The sequence below is a fragment of the Trachemys scripta genome, chromosome 3, assembly GCF_013100865.1.
Source record: "Trachemys scripta elegans isolate TJP31775 chromosome 3, CAS_Tse_1.0, whole genome shotgun sequence".
NCBI lineage: Eukaryota > Metazoa > Chordata > Testudines > Emydidae > Trachemys > Trachemys scripta.
Genome location: NC_048300.1, coordinates 84,786,897 through 84,814,009, shown reverse-complemented (window position 1 = coordinate 84,814,009; position 27,113 = coordinate 84,786,897). Strand labels below are relative to the sequence as shown.

At 39.1% G+C, this 27,113-nt stretch overlaps 1 protein-coding gene and 1 long non-coding RNA gene across 6 annotated transcripts in view; one reads left to right on the top strand and one right to left on the bottom strand.

Annotated features, from left to right (window-relative positions):
• PACRG (parkin coregulated) overlaps positions 1 to 27,113 on the top strand; it is a 445,241-nt gene that overhangs the window by 367,541 nt on the left and 50,587 nt on the right. The window lies entirely within an intron of this gene.
• The window catches only part of LOC117874781, a 58,527-nt gene that overhangs the window by 7,219 nt on the left and 24,195 nt on the right, over positions 1 to 27,113 (bottom strand). Inside the window, exon 3 of the long non-coding RNA XR_004645074.1 lies at positions 25,895 to 26,004. This is a non-coding gene — a long non-coding RNA (uncharacterized LOC117874781). The remainder of the gene's footprint in view (positions 1 to 25,894; positions 26,005 to 27,113) is intronic.

Below are 27,113 nucleotides of genomic sequence, written 5' to 3'. Positions count from 1 at the left end.
GGGGGGGGGGTGCGAGTACTTCCGGGCTCTAGGCTCCGGGGCATTTCCTTGTTTGTCCGGTTGTCCCGACCGCATGTCGGTCGGGACGCGGGACAAACAAGGAAATATCGGGACGGTCCCGATAAAATCGGGACGTCTGGTCACCCTAGTGAGGCATGATTCCCCTTTACAAAAACCTTGTTGACTCTTCCCCAGCAAATCGTGTTCCTCTATGTGTCTGAGAATTCTGTACTTTACTATAGTTTCAACCAGTTTGCCTGGTACTGAAGTTAGACATACTGGCCTGTAATGCCGGGATCACCTCTGGAGCCTTTTTAAAAAATTGGTGTCACATTAGCTATTATCCAGTCATCTGGTACAGAAGCTGATTTAAATGATGGGTTACATACCACAGTTAGTAGTTCTGCAATTTCATATTTGAGTTCCTTCAGAACTCTGGCTTTGTGGACCCTGCTACCATCCACTTCCTTAATTTGGCTATATTAAAATTTATTTTTATTTGGATGGACCCAGTTAACCAAGTGAGCCAGATCACACTGTATTACTGCCCTGTCCCCATTATTATTTACCACTCTGGTAATCTTTGTGTCATCTAAAAATGTTTAGCGGTAGTGATTTTATATTTAATTCCAGATCCCTGATGAAAATGTTAAATAGTTTCAGACCTACTACCGATCTCAGAGGAATCCCAATAGAAACATGTGGTATAAGGCTAACTGGCCTGTAGATAGTTGGCTCATCCCATTTATCTGTTTGACTATTGGCACAATATTAGCATGTAACAGGGCTATCTTCTCTGTCCTTTGGACCACCACAAACAGCCTGGATGCTTCTTCATTTGTAAGCACCACTGTCTTATTTATTGGGTCCACTTCACCAGTACAGCCTCATGCAGCAACATACAAGTGGACAAAAGACTTCCCCCTTAGCTCCAGGACTGGCTCTAGGTACCAGCAAACGAAGTGTGTGCTTGGGGCAACACAATTTCAGGGGGCACTTTTTTTTTTTTTTTTTTTGGTTCGGCAGTTGCGCTCTCGGAGGTTGTTTTTTTTGTTTTTGTTTTTGTTTTTTTTTTGCTTGGGGCGGCAAAAAACCTAGAGCCGGCCCTGCTTAGCTCACTCTTAGGGGAGGGAGAAGTAAAGATCTCATCCTGAGATTCTGTATCCTCTGGCCCCTGCCAGCCCCCTCCCCTTGCACTTCCCTCCTCTTCTTTAACTGTTTCCAGCTGATGAGTTGAGTGTTCTCATTAGCTCCTCCGCCTCCTGCTAATTAAGCCATTGAGCACTCATCTCCCAATTAAATCAATTCCAGGGCAAACAGCTAATGCGTACTGACCAGAGTGCTGGGTCAACTCTAGGCTCCTGGCTCTCTGTCTCACAACACTCTTCCAGGATTCTGGAATTTCCCCAGTATTGCACGATTTATTTAAAAAACTAACAGCAGTGGCCCAGAGATTTCAGATTTTTGACTGATCTTGCAAGGCCTTACATTCAACTTAAAAATGTTGAGGTGAGGTTTAGTTAAAAAGAGATACCGTAAATGGAAGGACAAAGGAAGGGAGGGGCCAAGTTGCTGGAAGAACTGTTGTTGGTCATTCAGGAGGTAACTGTGTTCAGTCTAAATCAGTACTGAACCAATAACTCCGTGTGATTTTAAGGGGCACTGCGCTTTTGAAAGGGCCAGCTTTCTTACGAGACACAAAACTAAGGCCGCAATTGTCACTACAAGATACCGTTGCACTTTTTGAAGGAGTGGAAAGTGGTAACCCTAGTTTCCTAGCCAAATTTTAATTTTGAGAATTCTAATATCAATAATATTTGTCACTCATAATATCATTTCTTATTCATGGATTTCACAGTTATTTTATGAACATTAATTCCTCAACACATGTGTTATGATAATTGTAATAATGCTTTGCTCCTAAACAGAGCCTTTAATTTTCATTAAATGAAAATGCTTTACAAAAATAATATTAACTTTGTCATATAGAGGGAGAAACTGAGACACGCAGAGGTAAATACATCGTCACTGATAGAGCCACGAATGGAACTCGCAGACTCTGTGGCTCTGATGACTAGACATGCTCCTTGCCATTACATTTTCACACCTTAATTCCTCCTACAGTTCAGTTAGGTACAGTATTTTCACCTCATATCCTAAAATACCATGCATAGTTCTCTGTTAAACAACCTTTTGTGTTCCTCTTCAAAAATGCCTTTTCCACAGTGCTGGGTGAAGTTATTCTCACTACATTTAAAAAGCACATCTTTGGAATGACAGAGCTACTGGTATAAGAATAGGATGATAATATTAAGGATAAAGGTACCCTGAGTTAGTTTCATCTTTCACTCCTAATATTTCTCTTTTAAAAGATGAAAATAATAAATGTAATTATCTTATCTGATCAAGAATTGCATTTTTCCCCCTCTTTGCAAGATTTATATCCCAGTCTTTTATGACTAGAAACCACTTTAATGTAATTCAAATGAAAGGAAATTCTACAAAGATCTGAAATGGATGGGTTTTAACTGATGGCTGAAAATTGCTCAAAAGGTTTACCAGGAATGCTAAATTAGAGAATTATAATCGTAGTATCTTATCCATGTTTAATCAAAACAAATATTAGGTATATGACTAAATTCTTCGTCTTGTGTGATTTTGGCATAGGCAAAGCCACAAGATGAACTGACAGCAAGTTAATTTTGGTGTGGAATATAATATAGCAGGTAATTACTCCATACTGCTTTATGTAATGTGAATCCATAAATGGACATTTGTTTTGTATGTAAAAATAGTTTTTATAGTTCTCCACCATACAAACCATGGAGCAAAGAGAAACATGCATCAGTTACAAAAAGTTTAGCTGTAGAATCATAGAAGATTAGGGTTGGAAGAGAGATCATCCAGTCCAACCTCTTGCTCAAAGCAGGACCAACCCCAACTAAATCATCCCAGCCAGGGCTTTGTCAAGCCAGGCCTTAAAAACCTCTAAAGATGGAGATTCCACCACCTCCCTAGGTAACCCTTTCCAGTGCTTCACCGCCCTCCTAGTGAAATAGTTTTTTCTAATATCAAACTTAGACCTCCCCCGCTGCAACTTGAGACCATTGCTCCTTGTTCTGTCATCTGTCACCACTGAGAACAGCCGAGCTCCATCCTCTTTGGAACCCCCTCTTCAGGTAGTTGAAGGCTGCTATCAAATCCCCCCTCACTCTTCTCTTCTGCAGACTAAATAAGTCATGTGCCCCAGCCCTCTAATCATTTTCTTTGCCCTCCTCTGGACTCTCTCCAATTTGTCCACATCCTTTCTGTTATGGGGGGGCCAAAACTGGACACAATACTCCAAATGTGGCCTCACCAGTGCCGAATAGAGGGGAATAATCATTTCCCTTGATCTGCTGGCAATGCTCCTACTAATGCAGCCCAATGTGCCATTAGCCTTCTTGGCAAAAAGGGCACACGGTTGACTCATATCCAGCTTCTCATCCACTGAAATCCCCAGGTTCTTTTCTGCAGAACTGCCACTTAGCCAGTCAGTCCCCAGTCTGTAGCAGTGCATGGGATTCTTGTCCTTGTTGAACCTCATCAGATTTCTTTTAGGCCAATCCTCCAACTTGTTTAGGTCACTTCCCCCGATCGCCACGAGTTTTTCAAGATAATGGCCAATGGCTCTGTAATCACATCAGCCAACTCCCTCAGCAGCCTCATATGCATTAGATCCGGACCCATAGACTTGTGCATGTCCATGTTATTAATGCAACTTTTTTAACAGGAAAAAAAAGGTTAATTCATTCAGATATTTTATGCACTGGTCATTTGTTATCCAGTCCTTTTAAACATTGCATATCACAACCAGAGTTTCTGTGCTGGCATCCTCTCAGTTCAGAGTGTTTTTCTGTTCTGTTTTATCTTTCACATTGGACTACAGTATTATACGTTAATCTTTTTACAAAAAATGTTATATTTGTGCTCCATATAAACCATTTCCATGTGACTTTTTTTTAAATGAAAGGAAATGAGTTTTAAGAGGCAAGCTCATAGCCAGCATTTAAATGATCAGCATCAATGGATCCTCTGTTCCTCCCAGTGCTAAACAAAAATACTTTTAATGGTTTAAAAGACAGCATATTGATTATCTTTTCAAAGATGTTAACTGCAATTAACTTGGTAGCCCAGTAATAGTGCTCTGCAATGTCAAATCCCCCCCCCCTTGCAGGCCAAATTCTGATATCAGTTACAACTCTGTAAATACAGAGTAATTTCACTGGCATTTGCCCTGAAGTCTCATTCCTTATTATGTCAGGAGGCTCTGGGAATGTTCTGAAGATAGAAAAGACATTTGAACTCTGATTTTCACAGGGGTTGAGCAACCAGATATATCACTGACTTCAACTGGAATTAGGTGTGCTTAGTAGCTCTAAAAATTAATACTAAGAAGAAGAATAGCCATGAGGGACAGAAGTTAAGAGGTGAGGAAAGGGCTTTTTCAAGGAAGCGAAAGTTTCTGATGGGATGAGGAAAGAAAAACGTAGCAGCTTTATTGAGGGAAATGTAGTCCCTTCCAGAATGGTTAAGCTACTTTTCAGTATACCTTGGACAGGAAGACTAGATGTCCTGATTTACTGGATCAACACAGTTTAGCAACATAATTCTGGTGCCTCGGTGGGTTATATTGATGCTAGGGTTTTGTCCAATTTTTAGTAGAATCAGCCAACCATCTAGAAGAGCTTTTTTTACTCCTTCTTCCACTAGCATACAGGCTTCCTACACCACTTTCTTTCCCTCCCTTATCTTAACAAGGGCCACTTCTGCCATCCTTCCACAAGAGAGGAAGAGTTTTCACATGTCACACCACATAATCTCAGTGCTAAGTCAGACTTTAGCAAATGCGGAAGTATCTTCCAGCAGCACACTGAGTCCAACGGACATAGTTGTGTCTAAATACACCCGTAAGTTGGAAAGAGCGGAGATCCTCAAAGGAAGAATATTCATGGGATGAAAGGCAGATTGGGAAGTTATTGTGGAGGAAATGGGCATCCCAAAGCATATCACTCCAAAGCCATTTCCTCCCAACCACTGCCTTTCCTCCTCGGCCCCCACCTGCCCCAGGAAATGGAAAACTTGAGATTTCTACTGCAGCATTATACATTTAACATAAACAATTAATAATAATAATTATATATCAAGTGAGGGACCTATTCCACACCCAGGATAGAGACTCTTGCAGGGTCCCAGAGCATGGGCCCAGCCTGAGACCAAACATCTACACCACAATTTTACAGCCCTGCAACCTGAGCCCCACAAGCCCAAGTCAGCTGACACAGGCCAGCTGCAGGTGTTTAAGAGCACTGTAGACATACCCTCAGATGCTCTGCAAATTTGGTGGGGGTGGAGGAAATTGAGAGTGGAAGCTCCTCTGGTGAGAATGTGTGGTGGGTGTGTGGGGATTTTAGTCATATTAGTCTGTTGAATGATGATTAGATTAAGTTTGTAGGGTGAGGGGAAGGAGAAATGCTGCTGTTTTCAGTGATTTTGTTTTAATTTCTGTACTATTGTAGTTTTTTGCATATCTGACAGAGTTGCTCAGAGTTTTGGAGCAGTACCCATTTTGGAGTGGAATTATTTTAAAGTCCAAAATCTAAATACATAATTAATATAAATAAAATAAAAGGGAGAATTTTTCAGAAAATTATGAGTGTGAGAAAACATTTAAACTATTTTGCAACCTTTTTGCTACCAAATGAAACACTATAATTATTTTCTGCAAATAAACTAATTGTAGTTCTCACTTTCTCTCAGTAACCGAACACCTCTGCTTTAAAGGCATTCAACCCTGTAATTTTATCCACTTATATGTGCTTGGTGAAGAATGTGGATGAAAGCAGCATAATGCACTTCTTGTGTCCACCCGCCCTTGGTAATAGTTACACTTTTAGAATGCTCTAAAATTATTCTGTAAATAATAAAGTTTTCATTGTAGTCACATTGTAATTAAATTCTTACACTACAAAGGAAGGATTTTAGCCAGTCACAGCCAAAAAATCAAACATCTTCTCCCAAACACGAAGTTCTTAATCAAGTGACTCATATCCTCTCCCTTGAAGTGACTCAGTTTTTACCTGTGGTGGCACAATTCAAAAGTATCCAAGTTCATTTTTAGTTTGGATAATTTATCTCAGAATTTGGATTCTTATTCATGAATTCCTTGAGTCTCCAGAATTAGGCTGGGAATGTTGGCGGGGAAAAGGTCTTTCACAAGATGTCTACAAGATTCTGCTTCCAGATAGGGAGAAAACCTGCAAGAGCAGCCTTTCTAGTGGCAATTTAGCACTTCCAGTTCCACAAAAATTCAAACATGACAAAAGGTAATAAACCTTTTTCAGATCTCAAAAGAGGTTAATTCTGAGTTTGTGCCAAACTTTGGGCAAGTGTTCAGGTTGGTTCTTATTTTAACTAAACCAGTTCACCCCTCCCTGCTTTTTAGCCCCAATAACGAGCAATTGTTTTTCTATCTGAACCTGCCCCAAGCAGATTTTCTAGGCCTAAAATGGAAAGCCCTAGAAAGCATCAGAACTTTTAGACACTCACAAGCAAGAAAAACACTGTTTCTTTTTTTTTTTTTCCTTATGGTTTGTTGAATTTCCTTTGTCTTGTAGAAAAGGAATAATGTTCACTGTGCTGAATTTTACTCACAATAAAGAGCTTCTGTGGATACAAATGCTTTAACATTTAATCAACCACAAAAGTAATGTATTGTCTTCTATGGTCCTTGGTGAGCATTATCTCTTAACTTCACTTGCACTTTTAAGGTTTTCAGAAAAGGCTAATACATAGTATAGGCAGTTATATGGCCTGTACATGTAGATGATGTGGCCAGTGGCTTGGCAATAGAACTGCAGGATGGTATTCCTGTACTTAGGTGCAACTGAGAGTCCTTCACTTCTTTGACTGGTGAAACATGTTACTTCAAGTGCCTTGTGCTGTTTGATCTGCTACTGACACTAGCAATAGAGGCCACAAACTTCCCTTTCTAATCAGAGTAAGCACAGTAGTTGCACCTATCTAAAGGAGGAATGGAGGTTAGAGTGAATAAAATAATGGGGATCCTCAGAACCCAGCTGTCTATTGGTCAGACCAGGTGCAAGCTCAGAAAAATTCCACATCAAACTGGAAGTAAGAAAGAAAGAAAGGAAAGAATGCATAGAAAAAAAGAACAAAAAACATTCTTTCTACTAAGCTCTGAAGTATCATTAGTGGAAAGAATGCAAGGGGTTATTCCAGCTCTATTGTTGACTAATATGTATGTTCTTCCTACAGATAGTTTCTGAAAAAGACCTATTGTTTGTTTTCCTGTATACTGACACAGTATCTATTGTTTATAATTGTAATCATAGCACGCATAGCTGAAAATGTGGGACTGTGGGACAGGCTGTATTTCCCCCTCTGGTTTGTCAGACACTATGTCCTTTATCTTTTATCACAGCTCCTTTGTCAACTATTTAATGATTCTCTAGCCAAATTTATGTATTTAGACCAACTTCTTCTAAAATGTTTCTGTTGCCTTTAATGTTTTGAAAACACTTGTCCATTGTTTTTTCTGTCTTGTGTGTAGGCACATTTTTTTGTCCCTTAGTCTTTTGGTGATATTTTATTTTTTTTCTAACTTTCTGAGACTGGCTACCTCTATTAATTCTCAATGTCTGGTATGTTAGAACACTTTGTCAAGTTTTGTCCAGGTGCAGACATCTGCAGCTTTATGAAGCACACGGCTGTCACAGGATTAGCTGTTATGGAGAGGATTTGACAAACTCTGTTAGCTCCTAAAATCTCAATTTACTGATTCTGCTGGACTGTCCTTCAGTTCAAGAACAAGTTCAGAAATCCCAGGTGTAAATGAAATATGTGGAGATTACATATTAGTGATTATTATTATTTCTCTCAAATTCTGCAAATGCATTGTTTCCTAGACTCTTGAAAGTTTACATAAAAAGAAATTATTCTGACTCATTCCAAAGAAATCAAAGAGAAGAGGTTCGAAGTATATCTGACATCTAACTTTTGTGCTTTCTTTTTTTAATAATCATCACAGAATCTGTGTAAGTGTGAGCTGATTAGTACTGCTCTCTTTAATACTCTAGAATATAGAAAAGATATTTTATTCTAGGGGGTTTCTCTAAGCATTTTCTTAGGCTTAATGCTTTTTATAGCAAGGCTAAAGACTATTATGTGACTTTAATAATAACTTGAGAGGAATCCACAATTTGTGGTGTTTTCAGGCAGTGATCTTTGCTTTTGCTGGCACCATTTGGAGAGTTAATGGTCAAGTTACCATTTGCTACAGTGTTGGAATTTGCTATTTCTCTTGTATTATATGAACGATCTTGTCAAAGGTGTGGAAAATTGTCAACAAGACAATTCTGTCCATGGGGTGTCAAGCAAATGAGCACAGGAAAGGACACTTCTTGTCAACTGATCATCAAGATATTGTGCCTATGGCCTTTGCCGTATGGTACTGCATGCTTTCATAGTAACTTGAATGAAGGGACAGGGAAATGCAGAACTGTTTTCATGCACGTTGGGTTGAATTTTAAAGAAGGAGGTCCACTTTCCTTTGGACAGTTTTGATTTATAACATCCTGAATCTCAGCAAATAATATTCACCTCTTCTCTAAAAAAACTTTCACCCAAGAATTTCAAAGCAGTTTACAAACATCAACTATTAAATTCCTACAACCCCTTGTTGGGATAGGCAAATTGCATTATATCCATTTTACAGATGACTAAGCTGAGGCATACACAGACTGTGAACATGCAAAAATCAGAAGAAGAGATGGGAATAGAACACATGAGGCAGATTTCATCCCACCCAAACAGAGCTTGAATGCACTGGAGAAAGAGGGCTGTCAGGAAGACAGTTTCTGATCCCTGATCCTAAACCACTTGACCTGGGCACTGTCAGCTGATGGGACAAGGGTGGTCTAGCCTAATTGTTGGAGTGGGCATCAGGCTTAGTGATAAAAGCAGGCATTAGGCCTAGTGGCTAGGGTCAGAGCTGTAGTCTGTAGTCAGGAACCAAAGCCAAGGGTCAAATTGGAAGACAGGAACTGGATACCAGAGCAGAGGGTTGAGGTAGAGTCCATCGTCAGGAGCCAGAGCCAAGGGTCAAGCTGGAGGGCAGGAACTGGAGTGAGCAGGGTATCGGGCAAGGAGGGGTTAAAGGCAGGGGCAGGATGGGCCAAGGCTGGGTGCAAGGCAGGAGCAGCAGGAACAAGGTAATGCAGGAGCAGGCACAGTGGTGGGTCTGAGCATTGAGAAGCCACCTTGCTGGCCTCTGCAGCCACTCAGGTGGCGTGGCTATCAAGCAGCTTGCAGCAGGCTAGCTTCACTGATGATGCTGACTGGAGACCAGTCCTGCTGCAGGTCCTGATTCCTGACAGGCACAAATAAGATCTGCAGGCAAGCAACTCTGGTTTACACCACTGGAGAATCAAGTACATCAGAGCTCCATTCTGCCTTCCCTGCCTCTAGAACACTCCTGGTCTGGCTGCTTCCTCCTCCACGCTGGAAGTGGGGGCTAGGGCTGGTGCAGGAGGCAGCTTTTTGCTGGTGGACAGGTCCTCTGTGCTAGCTTTCTTTTGTTTATTTAATTTTTGGCATTGGCCTCTCTGAATCATCTCTCTGAGCCTCCCCAAATCCTAAATCCCCAAATCCCAGTCTTGTGCATTGTGTGATCATAGTGAAAAGAGGTCAATTGCATTTGAGGAGGAGAGAATTGTTTCACAGGCCCACCCAAACATGTTGAAGCCTGCACAGGCATCGTTCTCTTAAAATAGGAGGCTGCCTTATAAGGGTAGTTTCTTGTACAGGACTTATGGTTTTTTTCAAATTGTGCCTATTCAAATTGTTTCTTGGTATCCTAACAATTGCTTTTTTGCTATTTGAATAGATCCATTAAAAACTGTTTATTCTGGAGACAGATGAATTTTTCAGCCTCTTGGACAATAAAGTCTCAGTTAAAGTCAAGAAGAGTTTTGTTGCTGATTTAAATGGGAGTCTGTGGTGGAGGGTTTAACCCATCACAGACCCTGGTTTATGTCTTTCAACATTCCTTCTTCCTTGTGCTAGACAATTCCTATTACACCTCTACCTCGATATAACACTGTCCTCAGGAGCCAAAAGATCTTACCGCATTATAGGTGAAACCGCGTTATATCGAACTTGCTTTGATCCACCGGAGTGCGTAGCCCCTCCCGCCCCCCAGCACTGCTTTACCGCATTATATCCAAATTCGTGTTATATCGGGTCGCGTTATATCAGGGTAGAGGTTTACTTCTAGAGCGCAACTATTATTTACAGTGAAAATAAACAAAATCCTGTCTAATCTTCTACATATGAAGAATATACTCCCTACATTCTTTGATTGTATATAAGCATTTCATATTATTTAGGGCTTAAAATAGAACAAGAGACATTATCCAAATATAGAAGGATGTAGATCTGAATCACAAGGCAAACAAATGAGTAGCTTCTAATTTGAAGCGAAAGACAGACTGTCCATGATATATTTGATTTACAAAGAAAACAATGTATAGTTTATAATTTAGGGTGAAAACATGTGGCTTGGATTTTTTTCGGGTAATGGCAGTTTGCCCTATTTGACCTTCTGTCTTACACCAGTGATTGCTAGTTTGCTTCACTTGCAGCTTCCCCGTCTATCTCTTGATCTATTCAGAATGTGCAATGGGTCACTTTGCATAGGAAAGCAGGGTGTCACCCTTGCTTGGTAATTTAGGCCATGTCTATACTTCCACTTATGTTGGCAAAACTTATGTTGCCCGGGGTATGAAAAAACACCCCTTGAGCAACGCAAGTTTTGCCAGCATAAGTGGCAGCGTGCACAGCAGGAGAGCTTGTTTAGGGTGGTTTTATTATGTTGATGGGAGAGCTCTTTCCCATTAGCATAGAGCAGATATAACTTAGAGAATTTTTTCACTTCAAGGTCCCAGAAGCAAAGACAAGGTTTTCATCTCAAGGCCAAAAGACCAAAAACATCAAGACACTTGATCACGGCCTTGGATAGACCAAGAGACTACCTGCACTTGACCAGAGCTCAGAGAGTCAGCGATCTTACAGTGGCAGAGCTGTATTGGTACAGCTGTACTGCTGTAAGCTTGCTAGTGTAGACATGGCCTTAGTTCTTTTTAGGTAGGCTGGGAGGGAGAAAGCGATTTTATGCACATACACATTATGAGAGAGATTCTTGCCTAGGTGATTAACAATACTCTCATTTAGCTGTTTTAGTTTCTGTTCTTGTGGAAAGGAATTCTAAACCTCTGCTGCTCTTTGGGTCCTTGGACAAAGTCTCTCACATGAAGTGAACTATTTTCTTATTGTCTTTACTTCCTAGTATGATCCTGTTTTAGGATAAACAGAGGTGGATAATTTTTTTTAATTTTTGAGGGCTAGAAGGAGTCAGTATTTATTAATCATTCAAGGCATATCTGTTGTATTCATCCCTTACACTTTCATAGGAGACAGTACAGAGAATTGCATAGACAGAGAAGGGACTTTGAATTATTAAGGGAAAAGACTAAGGACATGTGTCACAGAGTGTGGGGGATTCAGGGCCCTGCACCCCTCTTCCTGGTATTCACGGTGACTCTCAGCCAGCCAGTAGAACAGAAGGTTTATTAGATGACAGGATCACAGTCCCAAGCAGAGTATGTAGGTACAACCAGAACCTCTCAATCAAGTCCTTCTGGGGAGTTTAGGGAGCTTAGACCCCAGCTTGGGGTTCCCTGCGTTGCACCACCCAGCCCAAGACTGAAAACAAAACCTCCTCCAGCAGCTCTCTCTCCCCTCCCCCCAGCTCCTCCTCTCCTTTGTTCAGTCTCCCGGCCAGAAGGTGTCACTTCTCCCAACCCCCCTCCTGGCTCAGGTTACAGCTCAGGTAGCTTCCTTCAAGTGAAGTCCCCCATCCCCAGTGTAACTCCCCTGCAACATTCCCAGGTCAAATCCGCCCCGCTCCCTGCTCCGTCATAACATGTCTACACTGCCCTGAGTCCCCCATGTGGACACTGCGAGCATGAACTAAAAGGTCCCTAGTTCATACTAATGTAGTCCTATTCAAACAGGATACATTAGTGTGAACTAGGGATCTTCAAGTTTGTGTCCACAATGTCCACACGGGAGTTATAGAGCAGCACTTTAGTGTGTACTGCTATTCACACACCCATAGCCTGAACTGTGGGGCAGTTCAGACATGCCCTACGAGAGAAAAGGCCAAGAATAACAGGGGCAGGGTGTTTTTTGTGAAGCAGTGTTCCATTGGGAGGTCTGCATTCTGGAATGTGGATTGGTCAGATTTAAAGACAACAGAGACCTTAAAACTTCCCAACTAGTCTGTGTCTAATAGAGAAGCAATACTGACAAGAATACAACACGTTGCAAGCTTTCAACTGTTTGTATTAGGAAGATCATACTTACTACATTTTCATGATAAATTGATGTTCAGTTACAATGATCTTTAATACCTTGAATTATTAACCTTGAACTCTAAATGCCAAGATCACAAACTATGTAGTGTTCATGTGTCAAATATTTCTGAGCTCATGCATGCTTTCATAACATTATATAAATACCACGGGTAGTACAGAGGAATCACATTCCGTGAATACTGTTGAAGATATGTTGATAAAAGGCTAGTACTAGGCTGCAAATAACTATGACCTATTCCGTTTTCTCTAGGCAATAGGCCGAAAATAAAATATGATTCTTTCCATTTCTATAAAATTGTTGATTTATATAAACTAAATTGTACACCCCTGATAGATAAATTGCAAAACTTAAAAAATGGAACATGTTACTTCTTTCTAGGTAGAAATAATGTGCTAAATATGAATATGTTGCCACGTTTTATTTCTCTTCCAAGTCATTCACTGTAATTTGTTTAGCTCTTTTTTTTTTTTCACCAGCTCCCAGTGTTTGTGTCCTTTTCCTCTCTTTCTTGGAGTCATAAATAACCAAGGTTGATCAGAATGAAACTGGATATCCTCATATCTAAAAGGTGGCATTATGTTACTGAACTTTTGTAGCTATTATTGGGCAAGCAGGCTTCACTGTATGCTAGGTATAATTTACAATCTACAAAATAAACCCAGATGGCTAAAAGCTCATTGAAAAATACAATGATAGGTTGGTATTAAGTTTTAAAAGGTGCCAGAGCTTCCCAAAGACACTGAAACAATTTTTAAAACCCACTTCATTATGGTCAGTCATTTTTCAAGAAATGGAATGCAGGCTGTGGTAATATCATAGATGATCTTTTTGAATCAAATTATTTTACATTCTTCCAACAACTCAAGACCCAGTTTTCTCTTCCTAAATCAAGTTTTTATGAATATCTATGTTGCAGCATTCAGACAGAGCTATGAATACATCATGCTTAACTAAAGAGATTGGATGTTTTGTGCTAAATGTACTTGATGTAACTAAGGCCAGGACTGCACTACAGACATATATCAATATAACTATATCACTTACGGGTGTGAAAAATCCACACTCCCTAATCAACATAGTTATACCAACCTAATCCCTGGTGTAGACAGTGTGGTAGAGGTGGATTAACTCACACACACACCCCTGCCCACTTGCCGCTCTCCTCCTCGCTATCTGCCTGCCACTCGCCTCCCCTCTAGTCTCTTCACTGTCCGCCCAGCGTGCCCCCCTCATACGCCTGACCGCTGCTTTCCTCCTCACCATCTGCCCACCCACCTGCCTCCTCACCCTCTCCCACCTGCTCGCCTGCTGCTCACATCCTCACTTGCCTGCCCACTGGTCGCCTCCCTGCTAGTCTCCTCATTGTCCGTCCGGCACGCTCTCCCCCCCATCCGCCCGACCACCTCTCTCCTCCTCGCTGTCTGCCTGCCCGCCTGCCTCCTCACCCCCCTCCCACCTGCCTTCCTGCCATTTGCCTCCCCATTCACCTCACCGCCCACCTCCTCACCTGAATATCGTGATAAACAACATCCCGATCGTACATCATTTAAGACATGGGGACAAAGGGCGGGACCCAGGGCGGTTGCCCCAATTCACCCTACTCAAGGGACAGCTCTGCCAACAGAAGTTGGACCCCCACCTTATCTCTCTGATATCCTGGGAGCAACAATGCTACAACAACACTGCATATAACGATGAATAGCGGAGTGAAAAGTAATTTAGGTTTTGTTTTAATTATTCAATTTTAGTAATCTACACTTATTTTGAGAGAGTGAGAAGGTGGGTGAGGTAATACCTGTTATTGGACCAACTTCTGTTGAATCAAGAGACATTTTGAGCTCTACAAAACTCTTCTTCTCATCTGAAGTTGGTCCAGTAAAAGATATTATCGCATCCACCTTTTCGATCTCATATCCTGGTACCAACATGGCTTCAACATTGCAAACAATTATTTCTAGCACATTTAAGGAAGCCACATTTTTAAAAATATGTTTGTCCTAGAGTAACCTTGTAAGCATATTTTACTTTGAATTCACAAAATGTCTTTTCTCCTAACCCTCTCAGTGCCCAAAAGTAATACTTCCCGTATATTTTGGAGATTTGTGTTAATTTTGCTCTGCAAACTGAAATAGCACAAGTTATATAATTAGCTCCAAGTATAGGTAACATCAGTAACTACGTGTTTTATAAAGAATTCAGATGGAAGCTAAGGTATTTTAGTTAGACTCATATTAAATAGATGGCCACTGAAATGTTACCATTGAATTCAGTGAGAGCAGGATCAGTTCTAGACAGTAGCCAAGGGCCCTAAAAAGAATTGTATATTTTTGGAACAATAATGGCTCAGTTCTGCCCTGACTTACATTTTGACTTCAGTCAGATTTACCAGGGGGACAAATCCTTCTCATTTTAGGCACACAACTAATTCCACTGACTTCAGTGGGACTTTTGCTGGGAGTAAAATGCTCTAGGTTTGGCCCAGGGAGGAAATCAGTGTAGAATTTGTCTATGCATATTCACATAAACAAGCCAATTGACATATAGCGAATGTTGACAGAGAGCAAATAAAAGAGATGGCCATTCATCAGGATAGTGCTGTAGCATTCATTGTCATTATGGGCTTAGTTTAACAGCTAAAGAAATTCACTTTGCCTCAGGTTTTTGTTGATGTTTTATTTTCTTTCAGTTGATTAGTTCGTAGAACTAACTTGCATCACATTTCTAAAGCCCCTAAAGGAGAAGTTAATTCAGTTCCTTTTTCTGTAGTGCAGTAATAGCAATCCCAGGTATTGTTAACAAGCATTGGTATAACAATGTGATCAAAAAGTGCTACAAGCAGTGTGTACCATAAAATGGCCAGATTTAGTATCGTTCTAAGACTAATTGTTTTAAAAACAGGCTGGAGACATACTTGTCCATTCCTTAATGCATGCAAGAGCAGCTTCTAGATAACAGAAGTTACTGCATAGGATTTGGTAAAAATACCTTTTTCATTAAATTGTATGACTCACTGCATCATTTAGCCAGTTAGATCCTTCTGTTCCTGAATAGTCCATGTTCTTTTATCTTGCTTTAATTGGCATCATGCAGTCTGAACATGAAGGACTAAATCTGAGCTATTAGTTTCACCAAAGTCAATGGGATTATTTGTATCAGCAAAGTGAGCTGGATATTACCTACCATGTATTTGTGCAGACACTGAGACAATTATTGATTGTATAACTTCTCAGTGTAGACCTTTTTCTCCCTTCATTTTGTTTAATATTTTCAGTTACAGTCATCAATAAAATCTTATTGATTAATGACAAATAGTAAAGACAATTGGCCAAATCCTAGCTGGTGTAAATAAATGTAGCTCCATTAAAGTCGATGGAGCTGTGCTGATTTACGCCAGGCAAGGTTCTGGCCCAATATTGGACAGAAAATAATAATTGTAAAGAAAAAAAATTGCTATTTGTCAAATAAAAGTCTCCAGATCACTTTGTAACCTGTATCAGAAAAAAAGACAGTTACTAAGTACTGGTAAAAATAGTAAGAAAAATACATTACGATGTAAGAAAGCTATAATATGCATTCATGTTAATATACATGGAACTACTGTAGCATATCAGAATGTCTTACTGAAAATCTGAAAGGATATACTCTGCCACAGGATTGTCCATCTAGACTCCTCTTATTCTTCTCTTCATGCATATTGTTTATAGATGGCTGTCATGGGGCATGCTTGCCCTGTAGCACTCCCTGTTGACCTAGTGTGGTACTGCAGGCATTCCCTGCCTCAGTTTCCCATCTAGCATGTCCCTTTAAGAACTCCAAACAGCCCAAAAGGGTATAAGACAAAATTCCCCTGCTGGGTTCTTGTTTATCAAATCCTAAATAAACTTGAAATCAAGCCTTTTCCCCTTACTGCACCACTAAGTATTTATAGAGTAGAATGTCTTCAACAGACGAGACAGAGAGACCTGCCCCCTAATACAATAGCCTGGTGTTCAGGGTTCTCACCTGGAATACCAAATTCAAGGACCTACTCCAAATCAGACAGAGCAGGTATTTGAAAACATATCTCCTGCATCCCAGGTGAGTGCCCTAACCACTGGGCTACTGGCTATAAGGGTGTCTCTCTCTCTCTCTCTCTCTCTCTGTTTTTTCATGAGAAAGAACTGACCCGGTGGTTTAGGCACCTAATTCCAGGAGAGGGTGAATCTCAAGCAGAAATAGGCACCTCTCTCCAGTTCAGTGTTAGGTACCTAATTATCTTTGAGGGGCAGGATGTAGGCCCTGCTCCTCTCCTGTTCTCAGCATTTCCTGCTGGCTTAGGAAGATCCCTGCTCAGCTTGTTGGCTTCTGAGAATCCTTTTGTGGATATAGCCTTAAGGGATTTGGCCAAGGTCATAAAGGCACTCTGTGGTGGAGCTGTGACTTAAAAACATATATCCCAAATCTAGAGCTGGAACCCTAACCACTGGGCAACCCTTCCTCTCTAATCACAGCCCGTGAACAAGCTTTGGAATGGCATATTATGTATGTTGTATTACTTGAATGAGCAAGAACAGACCATATATCACACACCTGCTTTCCCTAAGTTGGTTCTGATTCAACCACAGCTACACTCCCTCTTCCCATAATTAGGCCAGAGGGTAGGTGTGCCCTGTTAACCCTGGCTGCTTTCTTCCTTTTCCTACCTTCCTTTAGGAACAAGGGATATTGGTGGTTCTGGCACAAAAGAGTTCCCTGTTGAGTCCTCAAAGGGCTAGTACAAACCATTTACAATCTCCTGTGTAAATCATCTGCATTGTTGTGTAAAGAGGTGAAGTGTGGCTCCAAAGACCAAAGTTTATCCTCCATTTTGGAAGTCAGGGCTCCGGCTGCTAGCTGCTTTCAACACCCAGGCTCTTGTTTTTGTAGTGTTAGAGTTTTGTAAGGTTGAATACAAGCCCTTCCTGACTTAAAAAAGAACACTACATTTCAGGCTGTAGAGCTCAATAAATGCTGGAGCCTACTGTTGACCCCGATTTAATAAAACTGTTAAGCTTGTGATTAAGGTGCCAATTTTTAATAGTGTGGTTAATTTACCACTGGAATAATTTATCAACTGAAGTGATGGATTGTCCATCATTTGAAGTCTTTAAATCAAGAGTAGATGTTTTACTAAAAGATTCACTGTAGTACAAGCAAAATTTGGGTTTGATACAGGAATTACTGAGTGCAATTCTATGGCTTGTGTAATGCAGGAGGTCAGACTTACTGATCATGATGGGGCCATTCTGGCCTCAGTCTCCAAATCCATTCATTAAGTCCAAGACTAAAATAATGGGAACATGTAAAAAATGCTTAACTTTAGCACAGGCGTAAGTGTTTTCCTGAATCGGAATGCTTCAGAGAATGGTGTAAAGCACACCTTATTGATCACGAATTTCACTGGCTGTATTACACTGATGGCTTATTGATTATGATTGAATGGGGTTTTTGCCACTGTCTGTTATGTTATATTCTGTGTCATGTGTCAACATGTCATGGGGCTGTGCACATAGTAGTAATTATAAATAAAAAATTACAGATAAATAAATTTTCAGACCAAATATTTGAAAAACATTTTCCTGCATAATTTTGATTTCAGGATTCCATCTTTCCTTTTTCACAGCTGGCAACATCATAATCACCTAAAGGAAGTTCAGTGTGTATACAACTCCTTGCTTAGTTTTAGATGTTTATGATACTGTATGTTTTAAACTGTTGCAGGTGAAATACAGAATGCAAGCCATAGGAGTAAATTACTGATGATGATAATTTATATGTATAAGGCCATTTACATATATAGTCAATATGGAACTGTGTGTTTATTGGAGGTGCTTGTTTAAAAAACATTTTAGAGCTCAAATGAAAAAATATGTCAATTCAGCATGACACATGGGGACTGGGACTTTATATCCATAAACCAATTAATGGATTACTTTACACTTATCCCCATACAGTTTTTTCCATCCGTGGCATACATGCCAAATTTTCAAAAGTGTATGTGCACTTTTGCATGTGCATTTTGAACACTTGAACCATAATGTAGGTAGTATTATTTTTCATGTAATAAGAAATCCATGTATAACTTAATCTAATTGAAAACATACACAAAGCCAATTTAGGAAAAGGGCAGTTTATTCATATAATTAATTGTGTAAGATCTACAATAACAACCATTCTAGAAAAGGGCTAGCAGTTTAAATTCTCAGGTTAAACAAGATGCAGTTAAAGAAAATTGCCCTCGTATCCTACGTAGGCTTCATAAATCCATACCAGGGAGCTCCAAATTGAGTAGAGGAAAACAAATAAGTCTTAACTATTTCCTCTTTTTAAGTTGGCCGCTTAAATATCGAAACCTTTCTTGTACAAATGTTAAACTCTTACATGTCCAAAGCCGATCACTTCTCTTAGTTTTTTTTAAATCATTAAATACTTGAATTAGATTTTTCTTTTGTTTTAGAAAAAGAAAAATTGTTCTATAATTATAATGCTGGAAAAGGTTAATAGAAAAGTTATGAAAACATGGCATCCCAAAAAGTAATGGGAAATTGTTGGCCAAAACTTTGCCATCATTTATTTATGCACATACAACCAATTGCTGTAATTATCTTTAACACAATGATATTTGGACTTTGAAAATTTAAACCTTATTGATCAAATTTGGGTGCCGGCAGTTAGGCATCTAAATCAATAGTTGGGCACCTAAATCAGAGGCCTGATTTTCAGAGGGGATTCAGTGTGATAAATAAAGATTCATAGATTCACAGATTCTAAGGCCAGAGGGACCATTGTGATCATCTAGTCTGACCTCCAGTATAACACAGGCCAGAGAATTTCCCCAAAATAGTTCCTAAAGCAGATTTTTTAGAAAAACATCCAATCTTGATTTTAAAATTGTCAGTGATGAAGACTCCATTATGACCCTTGGTGAATTGTTCCAATGGTTAATTACCCTCACTGTCAAAAATGTATGCCTTATTTCCAATCTGAATTTGTCTAGCTTCAACTTCCACCCATTGGGTCATGTTGTACCTTTCTCTGCTAGACTGAAGAGTCCGTTATATTTATTCCCCATGTAGATATGTACAGACTGTATCAAGTCACCACTTAACCTTCTCTTTGTTAAGCTAAATAGATTAAGATTAATCATTCTTGTGGCTCTTTTTTGAACCCTCTCCCATCTATCAACATCCTTCTTGACCTGTGGACACCAGACTCAAGCACCCAATTTAAAAAAAGTTGGCGTATGTCATGACGATTATGGATGGTTTTATATCATGATGTAACACTGAAAATACACTGATTTCTAAGCTATATAGAACAGTCAATAAGCTGAAAATATTGAAAATTTCACAAGAAAGTTTATTCTCATAAGGTTTTCAGAGAAAATAGTCTGATTATAGCAGTCTATATGAACCCCATCTGGTTTAAGTCACATTGTTTCAGCTGATGGAGGAGCTATTTGGAGAGATTGTTGGTTGGTTCACTTCCCCTCACATATGCCACTAGCATTTTTAGGGGAGTAAATAGTTTATCTGCCCCACCATTCTTCAACAGCAGAACCTGGAAATGGTCCTTTAATTCTGTTAGTGCTGCATATGGTATTTATGTCCTTACCTCATTCTTGGGCTAAACTTCCCCAAATTTATCAGAGAAATAGGTAATTCCCAGAACAAGCCATACAAAAGATCATCAGACTTGTCTCTACTGTTTACCCACTCAGATCTGTTGTTACTGGGGGACTCTTACAATTATCTACATTAGCATTATTTTATGTACAGTGGAAATGTTAATAAACTCATTTGTAATACCTACTGGAGCAATTAAGGAAAGCTGCATAGTCACTGTTTTGATAGGCAGAATACAAGCACAAGCCTTTTGCTACTTATTTACCCTTCATTAATAGCATTCATTTTCTGATGATAGCAAATAAACCTCACAGCTTAAATATCAAGGACATTTCTTTACTCCATTCTCATACAAATGGTAATAAGAAGAAGCAAGTAAAGATAGGAACAAATAAGAATACTGAATTAAAAATTGCATATTCACTAGCTTGTACCTTTAGTAATTCTGTTTTGGGACCCAGTGACCTCCCATTAGGGCTTAAAATGAGTTGTAACTTTCCCCTAATCTCCCTCATCCTCACAGCTCACATCTCTTCCTCCTTCCATGATTTGCTAAGGTCTTTCAGAATGCCGATAGGTGTGTGGTGGAGGCAACATATCTAGCTACCCATCTACTGGTTGTTGACGCTGCATGTGTGATCTAAATTAGTATTTCTCAACCTTTTTGATACTAGGGATCAGCTTGCTGCATTCTTAAACTGTGTCAGGGAGATCTCGGGGACTGGCGTGGGTTCACGGACCAGTAGTTGAGAAACACTGTTCTAGAGTCAGCAAAGCACTCCAATATGCAATGTATACCTCCCCAGAAGAGACAATGTGTGTAAGTTCTATTGCTGGAGTACAGAAGGAAAGTTTTCAGATCTGAGGGATCACTTAGTGGGGACCCTAAAACACTGTAACATTTTAAGAGAACACAATATCCTTGAGATGCAAGTAGGGAGTAGGGAGTCCCAGTCACATTTCCATAGGTAAATCGCAGGGAGTATCCTCGGAAGGGAAATAACATTAGAGATAATCCCAGGGTGGAGTATGTGAGTCAAGGAGGTAGATAAATTATAAGTTGAACCCCAAAATGAAGTCTCCTTGCTCCATAATGAATCCTAAATGTAAGGCCCATGTAAATCTCCTAGTAACGTGTTTAAAATGACTACCTTGTTGGGAGGAAAATACTACTCATTGTTGATATATGCTTTTGGAGATTAAGGAGCCCCAAAGTGCTAGGAAATTGTCATATTTTATTCATGGGCCAGGGAATGAAAGTAGAAGTAGCTATAGAACAAGAACCAGTTTACAGTTTAGGACTGGAGAAGCTTTGTTCCCAAGTTAAGCTAAGGGCTTTTCTACACTACCCGCCAGATCAGCGGGCCGCTATTGATCCAGCGGGGGTCGATTTATCGCATCTATACCATTGAACGCTCTCCCGTCAACTCTGGTATTCCACCAGAACGAGGAGCGCAAGCAGAGTCGACAGGAGAGCGTCAGCTGTCAACTTACCGCAGTGAAGACACCGCAGTAAGTAGATCTAAGTATGTCAACTTCAGCTACGCTATTAACGTAGCTGAAGTTGCATCTCTTAGATAGACCCCGCGCGGTAGTGTAGACAAGCCCTAAGATTATTAGTCTTGTCAGAACAACTATAAATGATGTTGTGATTCAGCCAATGCAGATTCCTTTACATCAGGAACAAAGCTGTAATGTAACTCAATGTAACTCACCTATAACATGCATCATTTTTATTTTGAAATAAAGCAGTAAATAGAATTGACAATTATTTAATATAGTAACATACAGGAAATTAGATCATGACTTTTAGCAAAGGGTAATATTAAAAGTTTCCATTCCATATGGATGTCACCAAAAGGAATTGTGATTTCAATGCCCAGCTGCTAGGCTTTGAATGACATATGGGAGTAGCCTTTTTTTTTTTTATACAAATACTTATAGCAGTGCTATTCTTGCCTTTCACATTTTTCCTGCCATCATGATTTAAGCATGAACATAGGTTGATGTTCAACATGAATTTCAGATATACTATTTGTTTTTGGGTTAGCAATCTAATTTGAATCTCATAAAATTAGCAGATTTAAATCTACTATTCATTGAAGACCCATCTACATTACAATATATATTTTTTATTTGCATGCTAATTCTGAGATTGATGTTTAGTTTAAAGTATAGTTTTTCACATCGACTTGGAAGTGAATTTAGCCTTTTATACATGGTACAGATTAGAAAAAGGTTGATTTCCTGATTCTATTGTTATAGCATATTTTAAGAGAAGAAAAATATTTGAGATGAAAATTAAAGTAAAATGTTGTTTAATGTTATTTTATGTAACTATTATTATATTAGATAAATGGATATTATACCAAGTATGCAAAAGCAACATAATAAATCTTTATTGTATATTATTTTGTGTCCCCTTGGACAATTAAATGTGCTTTAAATCTGAGACTACTTTCACCGTAGCTATCGGAGTAAAAGCTGAGCAAAAGACATCTATACTGGAATATTCTTTATAATTCAGTAACCCTGTTTATTTTTTTGAGGAATAAATTTTCAAATAATCTGGGGAAGATACAGTTTGGGATTTTTATTTTGTTAATAAAATATCTATTTCAAGCAGTGCAAATTAGCACTCTGAATAGATGTGTTATACTGCAACATATTTAGAGCTAGAGAAAGAAATTTTGCCTTTCCAGTTGCCTTTCCAATTTAAAAAAGTAAGTTGCTTCATGAGGATGGTTTAGATTACCTGGAAGCAGTCCACATTAATTGATATGATAGATTATTTTTCCCTCCTCTTTGGCTCTCTTTGAGAAAAACAGGACTGGATGGGCAAGCTGCAGCTTTGTGCAGCTACGAATAGAAGCACTAGTCTCACATAATCCATATACAAACACATCTCAAATTTATTTACTAAATAAGGTAATGGGGAAGGAATTGTGCAAATTCCTCTGATAACCTTTCCTGCTGACAAAGACCTTGGTGAGGTTAGTGAAGTAAGCCAATTATGAACTATTGTTAGCATTTGACAGAAAAGGTGATGAGTGTTTCAACTCAGAGTTTTCAGTAAAATTTGGAGAAATGAATTGCAGTGATTTTAAATAAAATTAATGCTGTGTTTTTAATTTAGTAATAGAGAAGTAACTTTGTTGGCAACTGGCAGATCAATGCTACACCTTAATTATTGGGAAGTTTGTAAATTGCAATTCTGTTAGAGTAAAATAGTCAAATTCAGTTACACATTTTTATTTTATATTTCATTCACATATGGTTTTTGCATCAATGAATGCAAAGAACAGTGTATGCTACACCAAGAACAACAATTAATAATACTAGCAAATTATTATATAAATGCATCCTCATTTCATCACAGAAGATAAAACAACAAATATATAATGCATATTCTAATGGAATATGATATCTTTAGAGTTTTTTATAATTCCTTTTTATTTATTATTTTCATACTACACTAAACAAACATATCAGCATGGTTGATTTCTGCATAAGCACAGCACACTAGCAACAAACTTCAGTGGTAACAAAGGAATTGCTGGGTGGGATGAAAGCATTCCAAAAGCACCAGATTGTCAGTGCTCTCAAAAATATGAAAATGTAGAAAAAAGAATAAAGTAGATACACAGATATAAACCCAAATAATAACTCAGCATCTAAACACCACACAGCTGCTTACATTTAACAGCAGTAGTGGCATTCAGATTAAACAATGGAAAAAAGTCCATCTACACTTCTGAGAAGTGGCAGGGGGGAAGTGCTGCCCTAAACTTATCAATAGCCCATCTCTTTGAGAAATGACTATACATGTTACATTTATGCAAAAAAGGGAATTCTAATAAACTGATTAAAAATATCAAACACATCTTTCTAATAATTTAAACATACCATATATTAAAGGAGGGAGAAGTTTTGCTGGCAATGGCGCAACCCTGTTTTAATTAGAATTTAGTCATCAGAAGTCTCTACCAATGGTCTCCTGATCAGATCTCTCGTCTCTTATTTTAATAAGGCAAACAATTAGCAGTCTGAATTCAGAAAATATACCATTTCTTCTTGTGGTAACTGAGTTTTGCTGGGAATAGTTAATACCTTGTCCTCATCCATGAAGTGTTTGATTTCCCTAAATCCTTTCCTCTAGACTTGTCATGGAGTTCATATCAGAAAAGAATATAATCTCATTCTCTTCATAGAACAGTTCTTTTTATATTCTTGGCAACATTTAATACTCACTCACAGTCCCTGGCATCAGTCAATGTGACAATGAAGATTCTCACCATTCTCCTTTACCACCTGATCTTCTCATAGCACAAACTGAGGGTAATAATTTCTCCACAGAACATAGTTCTTCTTTAATATTTAGGGTGTGTGCATGATTTTCAGAATGGGTTTTCCATAAAAATAACTGGATTAGGATATTTATCCGCCAGGATCCCAATAATCCTTATATGCTGGGATCCCATTAACCCTTAAATTTTGAGCAGTTTAACATGCCTCTCCCACCACACAAAAATACTTTTAATCACTGATTTAGCTGAGCAGCTTCCACTGAATTAGTTGTACAATGTGCTCCTGTAACTTACCATAGAACTGGAAGGAACCTGAAGAGGTTATCTAGTCCAGTCCTCTGCACTCATGGCAGGACTGAGTATTATCTAGACCATCCCTGACAGGTGTTTCTCTAACCTGCTTTTAATCTCCAATGATGGAGATTCCACAACCTCCCTAGGCAATTTATTCCAGTGCTTAGCCACTCTGACAGTTAGGAAGTTTTTCCTAATATCCAACTTAAACCTCCCTTGCTGCAATTTAAGCCCATTGCTTCTTGTCCTATTCCCAGAAGTTAAGAAGAACAATTTTTCTCCCTCCTCCTTGTAACAACCTTTTATGTACTTGAAAATTGTTATCATGTCCTCTCTGTCTTCTCTTTTCCAGACTAAACAACCCCAATTTTTTTTCAATCTTCCCTCACAGGTCATGTTTTCTAGACCTTTAATCACTTGTGTTGCTCTTCTCTGGACTTTCTCCAATTTGTCCACATCTTTCCTGAAATGTGGCGCCCAGAACTGGACACAATACTCCAGTTGAGGCCTAATCAGAGCGGAGTAGAGTGGAAGAATTACGTCTCGTGTCTTGCTTACAACACTCCTGCTAATACATCCCAGAGTGATGTTCGCTTTCTTTACAACAGCATTACAATGTTGACTCATATTTAGTTTGTGGTCCACTATGACCCCCAGATCCCTTTCCGCACTACTCCTTCCTAGGCAGTCATTTTCCATTTTGTATGTGTGCAACTGATTGTTCCTTCCTAAGTGGAGTACTTTGCATTTGTCCTTATTGAATTTCATCCTATTTATTTCAGACCATTTCTCCAGATCATTATGAATTATAATCCTATCCTCCAAAGAACTTGCAGCCCCTCCCAGTTTAGTATCGTCCGCAAACTTTATAAGTGTACTCTCTATGCCATTATCTAACTTGTTCTCTGCTATCTGCAGTCGCTCCTAGTCTCTGCTAATCCATTACTTTCAATTGGTTATTCTGAATGACATGGCCTCCAGCTAGGGTGACCAGACAGCAAGTGTGAAAAATCAGGACAGGGGGTGGGGGGTAATAGGAGCCTATATAAGAAAAAGACCCAAAAATCGGGACTGTTCCTATAAAATCGGGACATCTGGTCACCCTATCTCCAACTTCCCCTCTGCCAATGTCAAGGAAGCTTGTAAACTCACCTTGCTAAGTAGCAGTTCCTTCATCAGTTTCTTTCTAGAGCTATCTTTATCCACAGTTGACATCTGTACAAGCACAGCCAGAGAAGGAGTCAAAGATGGCCTCTGGGGAACTGGAATTGAGGTTGAAGGTCTCACATTAAAAAAGCCATTTATTTCTGGTTTAGTTTTGCTCTTAGGCATTATTCACAGCTCTTCTCTCTCTTCAAACAAAAGGAACAGTGGCCCCACTAAAGAAAATCCAAAGTTATTGAATGTGCTAGACTTAGTAAATATTAACTTTGGCTCTCAGAGCCCATCTACAGCATGTCTTTCAACAAAATCAGGCTCCCCCTCTTACCTCCACCCTCTATTTCCCTTTTTTCTTCATTTACCTCTCCCCTCATAATGTATTCCTGATAATGACAGCCTTTTCATCACATGTAGCTTCATATTTTCAGTTTATTTGATTTCAACTCGTCTCCTGCAGTCAGTTCCACCTGTGATAACTAGTATTGAGAATGCAACCAATAAAAATAAAATATGAATTGCTAATAATGTACAAAATATTGACCAAACATGTGATCCAAGGTTAGGCACATGAAGTCTCAAAATGTACATTAAAGTATATATGTATTAGCAGGAAAAATGCTCTGAAATAGGTCTGCACAAATTATGGTCTCCAGAATATATATAGGTCTCCACAATATATACAGAACTTGATTTACATTACAAGAACCTTACATTTCCTGGGAATACCAGAATATCAGTTTTATATCTCTGATGTCAGGAAGGTTTGCATTGACTCAAAATTTCAATCCAAGGCAAACCTTTCTCTGTTAAGTCTCTACCTAACCACATTCTTCACCCAACATGGTTTGAGATGATTTGTACTCATGTAACTTAAAACCAAATTTGATTTTATTAAAATTTAATTTGCCAAAGGATTAGTCCTTAGTGTATTCTTAAAAGATGTTGGAATTGTGGAAGACAAAGGGCCAAATTTGAGTTTAGAGTAAAATGGCATCATTCACATTGACTTCAAAGGAAATTGCTCCCTGTCATTCGGGACTACATTTGACCCCAAAAATTTAAGCTACCAAGATAGTTAACACTGACAAGTGAGCATAGCTTATGAAACTCTGATATTTTATTATGATTTTGGCTTTATTTTTGTGGTTCTTAAAATAAAAAATGGGCTAGAGACATCAAACAAATAAATGCAACCTCTGCTATTCTTTAT